Here is a 7,248-nt window from a genome sequence, read left to right as displayed (position 1 = left end):
ACGTGTTCATAAGTGAGAATGGTGATGAGCGTCATATAATCATCACATTCATCATGTTCTTGTGTGCGAATGAATATCTTAGAGAAGAAATAGGCTTGAATTGAATAGAAAAACAATAGTACTTTGCATTAATTCATGAGGAACAGTAGAGCTCCACACCTTAATCTATGGTGTGTAGAAACTCTACCGTTGAAAATACATAAGTGATAAGGTCTAGGCATGGCTGAATGGCCAGCCTCCATGATCTAAGAACTAAACATCCAGAGATGTAAATACAGTAGTAAAAAGTCCTATTTATACTAAACTAGTTACTAGGGTTTACAGAAATGAGTAAATGATGCAGAAATCCACTTTCGGGCCCACTTGGTGTGTGCTTGGGCTGAGCATTGAAGCTTTCATATGTAGAGGTCTTCCTTGGAGTTAAACGCCAATTTGTAACCTATTTCTGGCGTTTAAATCTGCTTTGCAACCTGTTTCTGGCGTTTAACTCCAGAATAGGGCAGAGAGTTGGCGTTGAACGCCAGTTTGCGTCATCTAAACTGGGGCAAAGTATGAACTATTATATATTGCTGGAAAGCCCTGGATGTCTACTTTCCAACGCAATTAAGAGCGCGCCATTTGGACTCTTGTAGCTCCAGAAAATCTACTTTGAGTGTAGGAAGGTCAGAATCCAGCAGCATCTGCAGTCCTTCTTCAGCCTCTGAATCTGATTTTTGTTCAAGTCCCTCAATTTCAGCCAGAAAATACCTGAAATCACAGAAAAATACACAAACTCATAGTAAAGTCCAGAAATGTGATTTTTATTTAAAAACTAATAAAAATATACTAAAAACTAATTAAATCATACTAAAAACTATGTAAAAACAATGCCAAAAAGCGTATAAATTATCCGCTCATCATGGAACTACCTAAAGGAATAGTTTCTAATTCATTAATCTTATCCTTATGTATTCATAGATCCTTTAGAAATTTTTCATATTTAGGTACTTGCTGAATAACATCAAAAAGTAGAACAGTTACCTCAACCTTTTTGAAGATTTCTACCATTTTAGGGTCAAGTTCCATCTGTTTCCTGGATTTTCTTGCAAGGTGTGGAAATGGGATAGGAATAGTGTCTCTTACGAATTCTGCTTCTTTTGGTTCTCCATTCCTTGGTTGAACTGCTTCTTCTTCAACCATGTCTTGTATTTCATCTTCCTCTTCCACATCCTCCACTTCAACCATGTCTGCATCTGGGGCGTGTTCCTGTGGGCTTGGCTCCTCCTGATTTCTCTCTTGCAGTGTGGTTCCGGACCTTAGGGTGATGGCATTGATGCCACCCTTTAGATTGGGTAAGGGTTGAGAAGGAATTCCACTAGATCTTGCAGGTTGAGTGTTAGAAGTGCTGGATGATCCCATCTAAGAAATGAGAGCTTGTATAGCGGATGTTAGACCGTTGAGTGTACCTTCCATGTTCTTTTGTCCTTGTGCAATGGACTGAAGCAACTCGTCATTGGAAGAGGAGGGGTAAGTGATTTGAGGGACCTGCTGTTGGTTGTTCTGAGGTGCTTGGGCTTGCCTTAGGTGAGGTGCTCTGTAAGGCTGGTTCTGGTTCTGCTGTCTGTTGTTGTTATTATTCCACCTCTGATTTCCCTGGTTGTCTCTGCCTCCTCTGTTATAGTTGTCCCTCCAGCCATGGTTGGAATTATCTCTCCAACTATGGTTGGAATTATCTTGCCAACTTTGGTTATAGTTCCCACCTTGGTTGTAGTTGCCGCCTTATTGGTAGGAGCTTTGATTTGGGCGGTCATAGAAATTGTGAGTGGCTGCCAAGGTGTTGTCCTCTTGTTGGAGCTGTGGACACTCATCAGTATAATGACTATAATCAGCGCATATCCCGCATACCCTCTGAGGAACCAGTTGTTGACTATGTTGGGGTGAGGGAGGTTGAGACTGTTGTTGATTCAGGTTTATCTGCTTCAGTAGATTGGTCACCTCTCCCAGAGCTTTAGTGAAAGCAGCAGCCTCACCACTAGAGGACACCTCCGCAACAGTCTTAGGATGGTTGGTCATGTGTCTAGTGTTCCGGGTAGATTCAGCCAGATCAGCGATCAGCTGCCACGCTTCTGTCACCGTCTTGTACTTCTTCAGAGAGCTATTACTTGCAGCATCTAATGTAGTTTTATCTTGAGGCTTCATACCTTGTGTAAAGTAACTGATCAACACCATCTCATCAATCTTGTGGTAGAGACATGAGTCCAAGAGGTTTCTGAAATGTTCCCAATATTCGTAGAGGGTCTCTAATTCTCCTTGGATAATGCAGGAGATCTCTTTCCTTAGTCTGTCTGTAACTTCAGCTGGAAAGTATTTGTCCAGAAATTCCCTCCTGAGCGCGTCCCAGTCGGTAACTACTGGCTCCGATTGAGTGTAGTACCACTCCCTCGCCTTTCCCTCAAGAGAAAATGGGAAGGCCATAAGCAAAATAGTAGTTTCATCTGCACCATGACGCCTAACAGTAGAACAGGCTGTCCGGAAATCCCTGAGGTGCTTTATGGGCTCCTGAGCAGGTAAGCCATGAAACTTGGGTATCAAGTTGATTAGCGATGTCTTCAGTTCAAAATCTGCAGCCAGATCTGGGTGACGAGCTTGATACGTTTGCAGGATAAAATCTGGGGCTCCTGCCTCCTGGAGGGTAATCCTCCTAGGTGCTGCCATGTCACCTGCACGTGAATCAACTGAATCAGTACTAATACAGGAAAGAGTTCTTTCAATTTCAGGATCAAAAGCGGCTGAGCTCGGATTAGGCAGTGAACGCATCATTCAATGAAAGAAACATACAGCTCATGGTAACAAAATAAAATAACATAAAATGCAAATAAATAAATTCCAACCAATAAATTAGCACTCTATTGCAACTCCCCGGCAACGGCGCCAAAAATTGACACGGCAGAAATTTGCAGATTAATAATTATTAAGAAAAATGGCATTACAAGTACAACTCTTAACCAGCAAAAATCTATTTGTCAATTTAGAAAAGAGTTGTCACAAATTTTAGAAATAAAATACTCGGAGTATGAGTCCCAGGTCGTCTCCCAACGAGTTGCAGGAAGATGTGCTATTTTACTAATCAGAGGTTTTCCAAAATGGTTTTTTTTTAGTTTGATAAATAGGAAATTAAATTGGAGAATTTATGTAATTTAAATAAAATCTCGACCGGGAAAAGATTAATCAGAAGTTCTATCCTTGTTGGAATTTTTTCAAGATCAATCAATAATTAGTATTTGTTTCCACTTAGTTAACCCTCAACGAATGAGGGAAAGTCAAGTTAAAAGTCAACTTCTATTCACAACCCCTAATCCTCTCCCTTGGGAAGGATTAGAGTTAGTGACTAACAAGCCAACCAATAACAAACCAATTATAATTGAACTCTTGAGTATTCCAACTCAAGGTTCTCCTATTAATCAACTCCCAATCAAGTTGGGAAACTACTCCATTATCATAAATGTAGACTTTACAAAATAAAAAGGGGAAATAAAAAGAGACATGATAAATGATAATCAAAGAGATCAATTAAAAAAAAATAGTCTTGCATTAATGAACTCTAAAAGTAATCCAATGTTAACTCTGGATAGATTAAGGATATGAAAGAGTAAGTAAAAAGTAAGTAAACAAACTAGAATGACCAAGTCCGGAGTAGACTCTTCTCAATAACCGAAGCCAAAATCTTCAAATCCTCAATTATGAGTATATAGAAAAAAACCTAGGGGAAGAGAGAAAATAAAAAAAAAACTAAAAATTATGTGGAATGAATGTCGTCCTTTGTCTCTGCATGTTCCCTAGCTCTAATCTGCATTTCTGGGCCGAAAACTGGGTTAGAACGCGGCCCAGAATTCACGTCAGCGACTTCTGTAAATTCTGCAGATCGCGCACGCCACGCGACCACATCGTCCACGCGTTCGCGTCATCCGGCATTTTTCCGTGCCACGCGTCCAGGTTGTCCACGCATTCGCGTCACTTGTGCAGCTTCCAATCCACGCGGTCGCGTGAGCCATGCGCCCGCGTCACTTCTCGCTGGTCATCTCCTCAACTTCTTGTGTTCCTTCCATCTTTGCAAGCTTCCTCTTCATTCTCTAAGCCATTCCTGCCCTATGAAACCTAAAACACTTAACACACGGATCACAGCATCGAATGGTATAAAGGAGGATAAAATAAAAAAATATACAATTAAAAGATTTTTAGGAAGCAAGTTTTCAATCATAGAATATTTTTAGGAAGGATTTGTAAATACATGCAAATCATATGAATAAGTGGGTGAAGACTTGATAAAACCACACAATTAAACACAATATAAATTATAAAATAGTGGTTTATCACCACTCATTCGAGACGGCCTCTGCTTAACGCAGGAAACTCTGCTCTGCTTTGGGGAATCGGAAAATGGCTGTAGGTAACTTAGTATCACTACAGAAACTCTGGGTTGCATCAAGCAACTAATATATATAAATATAGCTCTGGGTTGCATCAAGCAACTAATATATATATAAATATAGCTCTGGATTGCATCAAGCAACTAATATATATATAAATATCTCTTTATTATATTACTCTTCTCTTTATATCTCTTTACTCTGTTCTGGTTTCTCTTTTCTCTGTATCTCTTTACTCTGCTTTGGTTACTCTGTTCTCTGTATCTCTTTACTTTTCTCTGATTACTCATTCCTTTATATCTATGTTACCCTTCTTTTCTTTATCTCTTTACTCTACTCTGATTACTCTGTTCTTTGTATTTCTCTATTCTACTCTGATTTCTCTGCTTAACGTATATATTTAAAGCTTATGTAAATTTCGATATGAATAGTTAGCTTGTCCCAAGTATAGGTTCATTAAGTCTATACTGAAACAGTTTAACTTTTCATATAATACCTAACCCTAGTCGCAACTCAAGTACTAGCTAAGTTACCCTAGTTCGTTCACTAGTCTCTGTCTATTTTTCTGTCATTAAAACTTTACATACTTTTCTTTGACTTTTATCTTTTCTTCAACTTTTTATCTTTCTTTTATCTTTGCCTTACTAATATGTTCTTACCACTCCCTAAGTGATTTATGAAAGTAATTATGAGATTTTGCGCTTAAAGTTATCTTTCTAAAGCTTTTACAGAAAACTACCTTTTCCGCATTATTTTATTATTTTTATTAAAATATTATTTTTAATTAAATATTATTATTTAATATTTTATTATTATTTATTATTTTATTATTAATTTTTCGAAAATTATCTTACCTTTTACTTTTAACCTTTAAAATTCACTTTTTACCACCCGTAACTTTTAATATTTCTACTTTAACCACCCTAACTTTTAGAAATTACCAAATAACCCCTTAAACACCAAAAATTTTACTTCCTTGCCCTTTTAAAGATCTAAAGCCTGTTCTTTATTGTTCTTCATCACACTCAAAGTGTTCTTCATGTTCTTCATAAATTCTTCAGATTCTTTCTCTGTTTTTACCCGTTTTTCAGTCTTTTCAGCAACCGATTTTTACTATAATTCATAATAAATTAGCAGCCACTAAAACCCCATCTTTTCTACATGATTTTAACACAAATTGAACCCCAATTTAGGGCCTAGGGTTTCGTTTTCCAGCAGCTCCAAGAACATAAACTCAAAGCTTAAATTTCATCAAATTTCATCAAAATTTCACTAAATTTTCACCAAGAATCAATCATATATGCAACCAATTTTTAGCACAGCCAAATCATACAACATTCACACAACTCAAACACAAATAATCAAGATTAATTTCGTTACACCCTACCTTGATTTGCTGCTCCAAATCCGGTTACCCTTTGAAGTGTTCTTAAAGCACTTTTTCCTCCTAAAACACATCAAGAACAACTTTAAAACTCTAAACCATCAACTAAACAAACTTCAGCACTATCTTAGGAAGGTTATCCTCACCTTAAACATGCAGGAAATCAAATATCTTTGACCCACAAGTCAAGCTAAGCAAGAGATCTAAGGAAAACATCAAGAAAACACTTGTTTAAGCATGTTTCCTTGAAAACCAAATTCAAATGGGAAAGGGACAGCCATATAACCTTATTTTCAGCCTTGATAAGTTACATGGTTATGTAGAGAAAGAAGAGAGGATCATTTTGGTGAAATCGGAGTTTTGATTTGAGTTTTAGTTCAGAAGAAATCAAGCTTTGAAGATTAAGTGTTCATGAAAGTTTCTCTCTTTTCTCTCTTGTTATTTTCGTCCAAAATGAAGAAATGAGACAGCCTTGGAGTGTCTTGGGAGTGTAGGATGAGTTGTGATTGGTTGGCTTGGAGGTGGATTAAAATAATATTAAAATATCTCAGGTGTATAACTACTAAAACTAGGTGTATCGGAACACTTATAAAAACATCTCTAAAAAGTATTTTCTGAGCTACTAGCATAAATGACACTAGTAAAATATTTATTGTGAGAATAAAACATGTATAATGAGGCCTTAGCATTGCTAAAGTCATCAGAGAGTGCTGGTGCTAAGCTGCACCAGTAAACTGTGAACCCGGTTAAACCAATTTTCTGTTTTAAGTAAAACTAATCAGGTAACCTTATAATATCATTCAAGAAGCTTCTAATACTCATATAATGATGATATTATCCTATTATCTCTCTTCTCTCATGAATCAAGTCCGGTTCATCAAATTGAGACTATTTACGAAAAACCGAATCAAAACTCCTAACCGATACGGTTCAAAAACTAGGTTCTTCGTGACTGTGTTATCGAGCTTGCCTCATAAAAGGTTCTAACTTAAAGATGACATAATGACAATGATGATTGAGATACTTGATGATATATCAGAGGTTCTCCCCTTACTAATCCTCCGGAGAAATCTGTACTTTCAGAAAAGATCTCGCGTACTTAAAAATCAGGGTTGTTACATAGTTAACCTCTAACTATGGAGGAAAGTCAAGTGGACTAATCAATTTAATTCCTCAAGTCTGAGTCAACTCCTAAGGAAAGACTAGCTTTAGAGGGATCCAAATCAACCAGCAACCTTCAATTAACAATCAACAAGGGAGTTTGATAACTCAAGAGTCTCCAATTACTCGACCAAAGCCAAGAACATAAAAATCTAACTTAAAATCCTCCCAAGCATTCTATCAAACACTTGGAAGGCACAACATAAAAAACTAGCAAGGAATATTAAATCTAAAACCAACAATTGCAAGCATCAATAACACAAATTAAAGAAAGCAATCATAAATATGAAGTACCTC

The sequence above is a fragment of the Arachis ipaensis genome, chromosome B06, assembly GCF_000816755.2.
Source record: "Arachis ipaensis cultivar K30076 chromosome B06, Araip1.1, whole genome shotgun sequence".
Classification (NCBI taxonomy): Eukaryota; Viridiplantae; Streptophyta; class Magnoliopsida; order Fabales; family Fabaceae; genus Arachis; species Arachis ipaensis.
Note: the sequence above shows the minus strand (reverse complement) of the source record.